The sequence below is a fragment of the Aphis gossypii genome, chromosome 2, assembly GCF_020184175.1.
Source record: "Aphis gossypii isolate Hap1 chromosome 2, ASM2018417v2, whole genome shotgun sequence".
NCBI classification, from domain to species: Eukaryota; Metazoa; Arthropoda; class Insecta; order Hemiptera; family Aphididae; genus Aphis; species Aphis gossypii.
Window position 1 is genome coordinate 24,843,870 of NC_065531.1, and position 14,832 is coordinate 24,858,701.

Here is a 14,832-nt window from a genome sequence, read left to right on the forward strand (position 1 = left end):
CATTGTTACCATTCCCGTCACGTGCCCGGTCGAGCGGTTCGTCCTTTGTTTTTGCTGACGACAAAAGCCGCCAGAAAACTTTGGATTTTGTCGGCGTCACTTGCACTCCTACTGGAAATAGCGGCGGTGGCAGTCGTGAGTACGGAAAAAATTGTTCCCGATAGACGTGCTTTTCATTTGATATGATATACGGGTATAGGCGTATACGCACACGTTCCGCTACACCTTTGCACCGAAAGTCTACGAAGAAAAGTAGTGACGATTTTATACGCTACCATTCAACTGCACTAAATAAATCGAACGGTATATGGTTGTTACCGTTCACGTTATGGTCGAGTGCATATATTATATACATAACATACCATATATTAGTATATTCACGAAAACGATACGGAGTTCGGTTAAATCATCGAATAACGGAGGAGCGAGCAACATCGACGCGTCTGTTTACCACTCGTCTAATATAATAATCTGAGTTTGGGAATAATATTATGATTATTAACTAATAAACTATAGAACATATTATATACATTATTGTTTTTTTGTTAGTATATATATATATATATATATATATATATACATACATATGTCATATATATTATTATTACTTTATTTATTATATATTTATTTGTTTATATATTGATTATTTTTCCACTCATTTATTCATACAATTTTATCCTTCATTAATATTATTTTCGTTTTTATTTTCAACAGAGCAATCTATCAATATAATACAACTCTTATTGCCTAATAAAGTATTAAATTATTATAAACGGTTGTTTATAAAGTATCATAAACTACGTTAGTAGGGAACTGTTGATACATTTATAAACACAAGCATTTAGTTTATAATATACTTTGAAACATCATAGTGTTTATTATTCTTAGAACATACCATCGCATCACGAATTGTATTTTCTTATTTTTTTTTACCACCATACAGACATAAAATACAGAATGAGAGAGAGAAAACCATTAGTAAGACATTAAATGCACTCGAATACATATAGACGTGGATCGTAAACGCTAAACTAAATAATATTTATTAGATAATATGCAAGCGCACAGTTGCAGTATTACAATAATACAATATTACAACTATACAGTAACGATTATTTTATACGGCTATGACCGATTTGCGACGCATGATCCTCACGCGCTACTTTATATTCTAAATACCGTACCTATATATGTATATAATATTATATTGTTATGTAATAAAATTGTAAAAACAATCGCAACAGTGGAGTATAAAAAGTTGTATAAAACATCACGGCATCATGTAGCATAGGCACTTGTTTAGAGTGTACTACTGCAGCCATTATCCGTTATCCGCTAGAAGAATTGTTCATGAATTCTATTTTTTTTATGTATAATACAGGTATGTTTGATAAAATAATTCAACAACAAAAGTTTTTAGCTAATAATAAATTAATAAATAATAATAAAAATCTAAGTAAATTATATGGACGTTTTTATGATACACATAATAATTACTGACAAAGCGAATTAATTTTGGCTATAAATATAATATCTAACTATGAACTAAATATGCATTAAACCATACATGAGTAAAAATATATGATGTTCACTTGTCAATAAACACTATTTAAAAGATAATTATTACACAGTAGTGTTCTAAATATAAGAAAGGAGAGCACGGTAAGATTTTCAGGTACAAAATAGCTACTTAATTGTATTAAAAATCATAAAACACCAAATTTAAATCTAAAAATAAAACAATAAAACAATTATATGTTACCCGTTGAATTATACATAATATTATTATAGTATAATATAGTGCTTATGGAACATTTATCAATGGAGTACAAAGCTAAATATTATGATCACATTGTTTTGATTTAAGTTCGAATACATGAATTGAAAACGTCAAGCTATATTTTTAGGTATAGTTTTTAACATTATAACGTTGTATGTTTTTATTTGTTATTATTATAGCTATAACTAAATTCAAAAAAAAAAAAATAGCTTCCCAGACAATGTTATAATAATATTTATCGATTGAAAAGGGGGACGATGTGGTTTTGCAGTCTAAATATAGAACCACACAATTTTTAACGAATTTCGACCAACGCTGTCGTAAAGATGCACGCTACCATACGTAATGGACTGGTTGGTTAAGTTAAGTTTATTTACGGTCATGGTACATGCTATACTATAATATAATAATAATAATATAAATGTCAAACTAGATTTTAGTATCGTGAAAGCCGGTCACCGGTTCGATCTCGTTTGCGTCGATCCTTATCCGGTACTACTACGCGGACGTTCGTGTAATGCGCGTATATGCACGATTGTTGTACAATATATGTAGTTTTCGGGTAAACAGCACGTATACGACGAATAATTTACGACCGGTGGTAGTCTATTCCCACTGCGATCGTTTCCGATCGGATACCGCTCTACGGTAATCGAAACAGCAACGGCGGTGCGCAAATCTCCGCAGGCCAGAGACTGGACGATGTAGTAGTCCCGGGTCTCACCTCAACTGAAAGGATTTCGATTGGAGTTATTTTCTACTTCATCACACGCGTGCTGTTTCGTCCGGTAAATATCTGATGGCAGCTGCAGCCGTACGCCGAAAAAAGTATTTTTCTCCATTTGTTTTCATCCTCATTACAATTATAAATCATTCCCTTTATATTTCGAAGTTTGATGTTTACGACTTTATCACGGTGCATCAGATAAAAAATAAGCAAAACATATAAACTTACGATTCCCGACTTTCGGAGTTTATGTTAAATAAATAATATTACATAATGTATTATAATATTGTATTGGTTGCGTTGTGTTTTTATATCCGAAACGGATTTCCTGGGTATAACGCTAAGGCGTTAAAACGCACAACGAAGGAAAAGAGATGGGTGAAGTAGCACTATAATACCTACTAACATTAATATATTACACGATGATTTTTTTATCACATGCATCTTTTGCAACTGTTTTATTTAATTTTAAGGACTAGACAGATATTAATAGAATAGTAATATAATATATACAAATGTATTGTGATACATAAAAAAACTCTGTAAATCAAATTTATTTTTAAGTTATCAAGTTCTTTAATATGATATTTTTATAAACATAAGTCTCTGTAATAATTTCATGCAGAACACAAAAAAAATAATGCTTCATAATTGAAAACAGAACTGGGCAGTGTACCTGTTGTTTTCAAAAATACTTTTTTTTATCGCAATACTGACTGCCATAATACTACAACCTAACCTAAGGCTAGTACTTAATATATATTGTGTAAACGTATACATCAAGAATTTACTATTCACCGTGAAGCCAACTGTATGATAATGTCAAAGTAAAATCGAGCACGAAAGAATCGCGGGAAGAAAAGGGTAGGTAGTTATTTTAGGAACGAGAAAATATTTGTGTTGCGCATATGTCATTATTAGAATACCAGTGAGTGCAATGCGGTGGGTCGTGAAGAGTAGTATATTTTTCTTCGAAAACATAAATGTATACGTATGCAGACCTAACTTCAGTTAAATAGAGACTAGGCAAAGTATTCGCAGACGAAATAAAATATCTTGTGAGCAAGATCAAACGTTAGTGGTTTCCCGATGGTGAACCAAATAGAACCGTGTGTACCTAACCTAACCAACGGTGGAAACGCGTAGACTTCATAAAACGCATTCTTCCGGCAAATATTTTCTGATTAGTTTGACCACACAAAGTATTTAAGATAACTTACTCAAAATAGAGGTACAGCAGACATCATAAATTGTATACATAATAATAATAATTATATTTATTATTATTATTAAAAAATATAATATGAAACACAAGTAATAATTTGTCCTTAAGAATGTAAAAGACATTTTGACGGTTATCCACAAAAATAGTGAACAGCGTTGTATATTTTAATTGTAATTACAGACCTTAACTCGATACTTGAATTATTACCAATTTTCAAACATTGTACAATATTACGTACGTTTCAAAAACAAGACGACTTTTCCAATCGAAAATATTATCTCTGGAAGTGTTTTATACGTGCTTAGTTACTTTAGATACTTTCATAAATGATATAATTTTCAAACTTGTTTACAACATTTATAAAACTTATCATTTTAAAAGATCTATTATTTTATATAATAATACTAATTATTTAATTTTTGTTCATGAACCCCAACGTTGCCACATAGAAAATTAGTACAGAGAGCTTGACAAATGTAAAATTTAGACAAATTAAATTTATACACTTAACAAAGTAAAAAAAAAAAATCGTTAACTCTCTGAGCTTATATGATTTACAATTACTTTGATTAATTTAATACAGATGACGCATTGATATTTTCTCGAGCCCATAGATGCATAATTATTTCAGCTTCTATACGGTATAAACATTATTCCAAATAAAATATAAATTGAAATATGGAGTCGACAAAAGAGAGACTATATGGCTCGAGTAAGTAGAATTTTCAAAACCTGCTTCAGGCTGACTTTAAATTCACGTTACAATTGTTTAGGCAACGCTACCACCGAGTACGACAAAACCCGTTTAAATAATAAATACAATGAGATTGTTTTATTATTAAATGCTTCACGGTCGTTTGTATCATAAATAATTTATACGCGTAGGTGTATAATATGTTTAAAATAAGTATTTCATATGTGTAATCCGGTAGGATCTGAATGGTATTTTTTTTTTCGTCGCGACTTTTTGATTAGTACAATCATATATTAACTGGATAATGATATAATATTATATGTTTTAACATCTTACTCGCCTCAAACAGTGAATGTTTATCTGCTATTTATTTTATTATTAAAATACGTCAGCTACAGGGTTGTTTGGTTTAAGACTCAGTGGTCGCAAATTAAACCAAAATACGGCGTCGCGGTCGTTATTACAATTTTATTATATTAAACTATATTTTGCTTTTATTAAACAACGTAGGTATTCGATAAAAAAATCCTTTATTTATTAAATATTAATTCATGTACAACTTACGCGCAAAACGGAAATCATTTTTTTTCCACACTGAAAATTACATTAGTAATAGTTACTAGATAGTCTAAAATAAGAACTGGTTATTGAATCAAAAACAAATATGTAATTTTAAACAAAATCCAAGCTGATCAATAGTAGTTAATGATAATAAAAACAGTGCATAATTTTGATGATCTTAAGTCTAGACAACCGTGGTGCAGCAAAACGATAAAATCGAATAAGTTTTCAAATAGTTCCCGAATTTTCTAATTACGGGTATCTTACTCAGCAATAAAACGGATAATTTCACATACGGATAGGTTTCGAAAATAATGTAAGCTTATTGTCATTGACTTTGAATACACTAATACTATAGTGTATAGAGTAAAAATAGTCATGTCATAATTTTATACTTTAGTGATCGCGCGTGCCTTAATAGAGGGTCACATTTTAGGCTGTACTCGGTTCTATTTGCTTGTGAATACCTGTTATGACTGGCGATGTTTCAAAACGGGTCTCTCTTTTTCGGATAGGTTTTAAAATATGTGGTCAAACAAACAAATAAAAATAATATGTATTATATTGCATATGAACACGAGCGTGGCTGAAATGCGTTTGTGAATTTTCCGGTGGATATGAAACGCTGTGGTTGAGTTTATGTGTGGGTTTGTAGGACCGGGGGAGGGGGGGCAGTCGAGCTTGGAGCTCCCTAATTACACGGTCGCTTCCATTGCCAATTGGGTGGCGGGCGGGAGAGCCTCTGGTTCTGGCGCCAAAACAAATGTTAAATCATTAACCGCAGACTTCTCTCCGCGCCCAACCAAAAGCGGCGCGCAACACACACAACACGCTCTTCCGCCACGGCTATAGCCACTAACTGCTGGCACCAGTCACTCAACTGATAAATATAATAAATAACTACGTCGCCGTCGTCTCCGCCCATACCACAGCTATAATGTTCGTCCCCTTCGCTTTCAATATTATCGTACTTTATATTATTATTATCACTATCCAAAAGAGTCCTGACCACCATCATCGCTGACATTTTTTTTTTTTTTATTTTACTTTTTTTCATATACATGTTATTTATTTTTATTATTAATAGACGAAAATACATCATAACTATTACTATTTATTATAAAACGTAAAATAAACGTATTATTATTTGAGCGAGCGCCACCACGCCAACAATACATGTACTTTAAATATATGCACACGCTTCATTACACTCAGTCACAATGAAGTATAATATGCAAACATAAAATAAATAAATACAAAACTGCGGAGTGACGACAGTTGTTGGTCGAATAATCAGAACCTTAATAAATTGTTTGAATAATCCTCGCAGAAAGTGAAACATAGAGACCATATGGGACAACATGCAATAACGGTATTTATTTTAAATAATCAATTAAGTACTGGGTTTTAATTGGCTTATATTTAGAAAAAGAGGGTTGTTATTGTTTTAGTTACTTTCATTTTAGTTTATTCGAAATAATCTTTCTATTACGCTTATGTCACGATATAATATTATTATATCGAGTTAAATTGGTAATGATATTAAATCATATTATTTTAAAGACTAAAACCAATACACTGCAATATTTTATGAATTCAATCCTTTTATTTGCGTTCTGTTTTTATTTTAAAAGTTTTCATATACATCTGCCTAATCGTCTGTCGAATATAATGCATATAACGTTTAAAGGTAATCGCCTGCAACTGAAACAGTACTAAACAGCTTACATAATATGTTTATATATTATGTACGATCATCGGTGGTATTTTATTTTAAGCGTCGTCAAAATTATCGATTAATATTATTTTTTATTTATTTCAAACGATTGCAATTTGTAAACGTAATTTTAACGGAAAAAGATAAACATAAATAACTAAATAACACAAAACAAAACGTAACGTTTAACAAAATATATAATATATCATTAAACAAAACATAATGCAAACATTATTTATATATTATAGTATACCATTAAAAAAAATAATTAATAATTAATTTAAATATTATTAAAAGTTTTTTTTAAAATATGTACAATGTAGGTATTAATAGAATAATTTTATTGCCAATAGCTAATAGTGATGCGCTATTGCTCTGTTACTTTGAAACAGGTACGAAAATGCTTTTAAAATTTTAATTCTGAAGAAAAAAATTTGAATTTTAAATTTGAATAACGATAAACGCAAAAGTTGAATAACGTTTTTATTAAAAATAACGTAAAACAATTTTTTTTTTCAAAGTCAAGCCCTGGGCATAAACTGATTTGTAGCCGAAAAACAATATTTAATACGTTAAATGAGTTATACATCAGATGCTATTATTTTCTCTTCTTGATTCAAGTAGTGGGTGACAGTGGGATATATGTAGGTCAGTGTGTCTCTACTTGTTTTCCCTACTCTTAAATCAATTAACGCAGCTCGTGGTTTCTTTTCGAATTACGTTGACTACACGATTTTCAATTACACTTATTATAATGACAGTACTCCTGGTAGTTAGATATAAAGAATAAAAGAATAAATTAGTTTAAGTTTTTTATACATGAAAATTGAGAAACATATTATTTTTAATATCCTATGTGCCATTTGAACACGCATTTTATATTTATCAAACACATTGGCGTAAGATTAAGTTTTTGATGAACTGTGATGACTTTACCGATAGACTCCAAAAATTCGAATTTAATACGCGCTTGTTTAAAGCATATTCTTAAACAAATACAAATACTAGTTTATCGAAAACATAAGTATATAAGTAATATCATTTATGAAACAGTTATATTGTAGGTCACAGAGTGAATTCAAAGTCACTAGCATTTTTTTCGAAATGTATCATAATAAAATGTTCAATATTCGTAACATGAAACTATTATATTTACATAATGAACCAATACCTATAATTGCTTGGTCTCATTTTCGAATTGGTTGGGTAGAGATATGTAATTTAATAAAGTTAATTTCATCCGGATATATCAGGACTCATAACACTACTATATAAAGAAAAAGCTGAATTTGTTTGATTACGTTTACTTAATTTATAGCTACTAAATTAATATTATAGTATGGATAATAATATAATATTTAGATTATTGCACATATATACTTAAATTGCCTATATAAAACGCCGGCTTAGAAGAAATTGGATATTATTATTTTTACAGAAAAAACGTCGAAAAGTTGATTTTTCCCATAGAAAATAATAGCAATGTGATAAAGAAAGGGGTAAGCAAATCTTAGTGCAAGAATAAGAGAAAAGTGGTAAGGTTCTGGATAGAAAATCAATCGTTTTTACATTGTATTTGTGAAAATCGTTTGATGTGTTAATCTAACGATCAGCCATTTAACTGTTGACGTTTAGAAGATCACTAGGTTGGGTATGTATTTTATTCCACGGTCATTAATGAGTCACGATTTCATATCATAGACGAAAGTACTCTTTTTAATGTAATCTTTAGGTCGATGAAAATGACACGCGCTTAATAAACCAGAACAGATAAAATTGTAGAAGATAATAAAATAATTTATATGTAGTATTATAATATATGATGCATTGTTGTGATGTTAAGCTATCTCTGTGAGCGTATGAGCACTAAGTGTATACAGGGAATAGAGCTATTAAAAATAAATATCAGATTAAAGTTTCATGTTTTATTTGCAGTATAGTACGCTGCGTGTACTCATCAATTCCGCCGACAGCGATACAAGCAGACACTGTTTTTTCTGAATGAAAAGAAAAAAAATAGATTAAAATCGACTTTGAACTGCTTCACCATAACGTCAATCATTGTTAAAAAAAAAATTATTTTAAAATAGTCGTGTTTAATATTGTAGTAAAGTGGTAATTGGTTTAAATTTTTCCCCGATTAGGATTGGATTCAACTGTATAAATTGTAGTCTAATAAAGTATGGAATATACTATGATAACATTGCTGGATGTACTACTAACGAAAAAGTTAAGCAAATTAAGGCACCAAAATGTTTAAAAATAAATAAATAAATAAATAACAATTAAATGCATTACGGTAGAGGGGAAAGTCACCAAATTATGGTTCCAGAACTAAACCAAACTGTTTTTATTAATTAACAATAACTCGACCGCCACCATGGCATTAAAATGCCCATTGATATTGCGTATATAGTCTGTAATACTGATGACGCTGTTGGTTAGGACATGGTCGTGGAGGTAGCTGTGGAGGTTACGAGTCTGTGTAAGCTACTGGCGGTGGCTGCGAGACGTCGTCATAGTCGTAGACGTTGTCGAAATGCATGGACTGCCGCCGCGGCAGTAGCGACCGCTCACTCGGGTATCGATCGTCGTCGTCGCTGGCAGCGGCAGTCGTATACTACATTATATACATACGTGCAGTGTGCTCCCCGCGCGTCGACGCCGGGTTGCGCCCACCTGCGCCCGCCGTCGTTTTTCGATATCGCGTGTATATATATTCACTTTCTCTCTCTACACACAGTACATATACGAAGGCACAACGTCGCTCTCACTCTCCGTGCAATAGCCACCCCCACACACACGCACACCACCGGCTAGTCCTTTCCCACCTCTGTGTATCCACATACCACATCCCGCCACCCTCGTCGGTCGTGAATAAAATCGGGTTACGCAATCAGTTTGGCGTAACACCCGTCCGCCGCCGCCAAAGGACGACAGACGTCCAGGTGGGGGTGAGACCGAACTCCAACGGCGCGAGGGGTAGCTTCCCCTCCACAGAATGTATAATATGTATACCTCCGCTCGTATAATATATCGTCATGTTTATATATTTTATATGCACCACGGATTTCCTGCGGTCTATTTCTGTTTTGTCTACATAACATATATATATATTTTTTTTTCCTGACGTAACGTAACGATAAATACAATGTGACGACCATTTACGTACAGTACTTTGCGCCCACTATCTATTAAAATGTAATTCCTAGAATTCGTGAAAGAAAACTATGAATATGTCTAGTATAAATCTACGTTTTTCATAAACCATGTAGAAATGCTTGTAATATAAGACCACAACAATTTAATTTGATACAAATTGAGTCAACGTCGAAAACAGTTTCCCAGAAAATAAGGGTGCTTTGGGAAAATGACCCATATTTTCTTTATGTTTTTACATGGATGCACTGCGCGTTAAAAAGAGGGGATGTACGATGTATGAACGATTACGTCTTACTAGGTCACACGAACTAATCGAGTCAGCGGAACCGCGTGCGTCCGCCACTGTCTCCACCCACGTTATCGTAGTACCTATATAAACGACACTGCAATCGTAGAAACTACTAATTTCATTAAAATAATTTTTAATTGAATTACGTGTCGTATTTTTTTTTTCTAGAAATAATAATTAATATCTAACAGTCGGTGTTATACTTGAACTTACATAATATAGTATCATCACCATCTTTAGAGTAATCAAGGAACACTTTTGTATATTAAACAGAGTTTGAAATTATATTCGAAACAGAGAATTGCTAAACATTTTATAAAACTATATTTAACTCTTTTTAAAATATATTTTTAAACTGATTTTAATCTATGTATGTTATTAAAAATATACTTTCGTATAAGCACATGTGTCGTTTAAACGCTTCATCATTCTAACCTTATTATATGGTTTTTTTTTTTAATTAATATGTGTGTGAAAAAATGTAACATTTGTATTAATGATCTAGGCATAAAACACACTTAGCAAAAAATATATTGGTTAGGTAATATATTACTAAAAATGTTTTGAACAAAAAAATTAATATTTTACCACTCAGTTTTTACAAAAATAAAAAAAACACAACAAGCCGGTTATTAGTTTAAAAGTTTAAAAAGGTATTTTAAACCAGCTTATTGATATAGAACTAATTTCATAGATTACAAATAAAATATATTATTAAATAATTTATGACTGACTTGTTATTTAATATGGTTACTACGATGTTATATCACATACGTTGAGTTATTAACATGGTAACCATTAGGCTGAAATCGGTTGATGTTATTCATATAACAAGATAGGTAATTTATATTAATTGTCTGAGCTTAAATCACGTTTATTGAAAGCTGCTTATATTAAATTTCTAATTAAATTAATTATTCACAAGTAGAAAATAGATTGTTCATACATCGATATGACGTATTATAAGTCCATAATAATTCATTTGTGGTTTCTTAATATATCTCTTAATATACATGTTCGTATTTACAGATAAAATTTAAAACAATTCGAAAATACTATGTATCATTCATTTTTTTATTTTTTTACGATAAATAAAACAAATGGATCATTTAAAGTTGCAAAATATTATTAAGGATAAGTTTACTTTCCTGTAACTCGCGTACTGTCATAACACAAGCGCGGCAGTCCATTTCTATCTAAAAAAGAATGGCATACTTCTAACTAATGTTTATCATACATTTTGTGTTGCTTTTCTACTTGCAAAACGCTCTCTTAAGCACTCACTTGAGTGTTCTTAGTTAATAGGTTGAATTAGCATTTATTAAAATAATTACTATTATAATAAAAAAGGTCTCGAAACATGGTATTATCAAGTTCTATACTCCTCTGCAGCATAAACATTAAAATATGAAAAACGTACACTCATTTATAATATTATAATATCAATGTTCGTGCACATAGTTTCGTTTGTATGTGTAAATAACGAAAATAAATGATCTTTTTACATTTTATAAACGCCATTTTTTCGTTATTAATATCGACCACCGTTAATGCTCGGGAACATTTATTTATAAAAATAATATTTATAATTTGATGTAAAATATAATATTATTATGAAAAAACTTTTGTAACAACATTATTTGTTCTATTCTGATTTGTTTTTATTATTTAAAAACTATAGCCGAATGCATCAAAACATACTCATATTATTATTTATTACGTTTCAAATTTAGAGATGTAAAAATAAATTTTTAAATTGGTGAAATTATATGCCAAATCATTTTTTTTTTATCATTTAAAATTTTAAAACGTGATTTCTGCTCTGAATGAAAATTTAAATATATAGTATATTTGTAACGAAAAATAAACCCATCAGTACGTTAACCCTGAAATAAGTAATCGATGACATTTATTTTACGAGACAGATATGTAACGCTATGATTATTACTTATATGTATAATAAATAATGTTTATAAAATAAAGAATATGTTATTTTACGATAATTTTAGGCAATAATGAAAAATTCGTGCAACATTTAAATATTAATTTTTATAATCTGTGTTACAAAATTAAAAATAAAATTGGTTTAATCTGCGCCACACTTTTAATTTAAATCATAGACTTTTTTTGATTAATTTTTGAATTTTCATCATTGAATAAATGCGAATAATATTATGATATTATTATAACATTACTAACTGTTTTACATATTTTGTAATCAACTTAAATATTATTCAATTCTATATGCATGATATCTATACACACAAATGTATGCACTTAATATTATTTAAATTTCTAACTGCAGCGAACGATATAATAATTTAATAAACTTCTAGTGATTATTTGTAGAGGTGCTTTATGCAAAACCCTTATAACAAAATTTTGGAATCGTGGGATGTAGAACAATGACCTAAGTAAAGGTATTTATTATTCTTATGTTTATTATACAGCTTCGAGAAGTTCTAAAATTAATAATGTTGTAAGCACTCTTATGGTATACAAGCCCTTTCCTGTTTGAATGTTTATTACTCTGTCAACACAGCAATCATTACAATATTGTCATAGACTTGCACAGTATTTACAAAATTAATAATTGAATGTAAGCACAAACCTGTGTACGGTATTAAAAATATCATATTAAAATGCAACGACTTAAATAGACAAGTATATCATCAAAATTGTTAAAAAATAATATAAACATACGATATTCTATTCAAGCGTATGAGTTCCTTTATCGACACGCAATTATAAACCTGTGTACGTATTTACATGTGTGTGTGTGTGTGTGTGTATGGAAGGGGGTTAACTTTTGAGAGTCTATGAAACTTGACTTCGGCAATGGCCCAAGTACATAATATTATCCACGGTCGCGAGTCGGTGCAAACAATTTACAAACAATTCCGACGAATCGGATTCGTCGAAGCAATACCTCATCGAATGTGTAGTATTCATGAGTAATCGCGTCCACGACTTACCGACTTACGCAAAACCCCAAAAGTTAAAGTGCGCATCCAAGCGCAAACACATACACACACGACGCATATACACATATATACTGTATAATATATTATATTACATCTGTGGCCTTTGTATCACGAGAAACACGAGAATCCGCCGAACAGAGTCAAACTCGATTGTCAGAGTCTATATACGCATATTACCTACATCGTACCACGTAAACCACGTACAAGTTAATGTGCGAAATGCATGACTTATATTCTAATAAATGTTTAGAGCAAGATGACTATACGTATACGAATTCACACCATACTACTATTATATATCTACCATTTATACATAAATTCTAAAGATTTGTCGACGTATACGAGTGTTTATAGCACATAACGATAAATAATGTTAAATTTTTAATATGAGATTTCATAATTTCGTCCACATTAATAGAATAATGATTTTCATACACTACTATTATTATGTTCGTCAATTACCTCTATGTGGATGATAAATAAATATTTATTTATTTTAATTTTCTAGAGAAATATATAATTGTTTTCTGCTCACAATGTATGTTATACCTCTATTAAATATTCTATGTTAAATACCCTGTTTCTAGCAAATTGTTGAAATACGATAGTTTAATTAGATTTTTTTAACGTTAATATCAAAAAAGTACACACCAATCGTTGTAAAAATTAGGTACAGTATACACACGCATTTTTTTTCATATTTTATAATTAATTAACGAGTTCAGAAAACTTACTCACACGGAAATTTCACTAAACTATCACACAAAAGATCATTGAAATCCAAAGGTTTAAATAAATTAACCAAAAAGTACTGAAATGATGCACGTGGATAGGTACGAATACTTATTTTGTTTTTGCCAACTATATAAAAGTCTGATTCGAAAATTAACTATAAAAATAATATTATATTATATCTGATGTATATACTTAACATATTATTTAAAAATAATAACAAGAGTTTCAGAATTTGTACGAAAATAATATATTTGTTACAGAAAATAATCCGAATAAATATAATGATATACTTATGCAAAATGTGGTTGTTTTAATATTTTCGACCGGTGACATGCAGATAATTGGAAAATATTTTCAGCATTGTGTACAGTATATGCACAACTATAATAACCGCTATATAATAATGACAATAATAACAAAACATATTATACGAAATCAATGATAGCATATAATGCGCTTAGCGTGTATACGCGGTTCGAAAATCTCAATTGCTCAACGACTTTACGTCGGTAGTATAAATCTAAAAGACTTCTTCACTACTAAACATCTGTCATTGCTTTGAACTTCAGTATCATCATATCAAATCACTTGCTTATTGCCCACGTGGTCTAAAATAATATAGTTTGAACGTTATAATAAGGAGAAAAAATTCCAGTAGAAACAGGCAATGCTTAACAAAACGAAATACAGATTAGGGGGAGAGTAAAACAGAAGTGAAGACCGAAAAAAAAAATCTGAAACCTAAGAAAATATGATTGTAGTGATGTATAACATAATAGACATAATAAAAAAATTTAAGACCCTTAAGGCAAATTACGTTATTTTCAATTCATAAAATAGCACAAGATGGCATCGCTAGTAGGGTTTTAAATAAATATATTATGTTAAAAATGAATGACGAATTTATATCATCCGGTTGTGTCTCCTAAAAATAAAGAGGAGTAAATTAAAATTAGAT

General features: G+C 30.3%; 1 protein-coding gene across 2 annotated transcripts in view; it reads right to left on the reverse strand.

Annotated features, from left to right (window-relative positions):
• The window catches only part of LOC114128661 (Krueppel-like factor 6), a 193,159-nt gene that overhangs the window by 33,071 nt on the left and 145,256 nt on the right, over window positions 1-14,832 (reverse strand). The window lies entirely within an intron of this gene.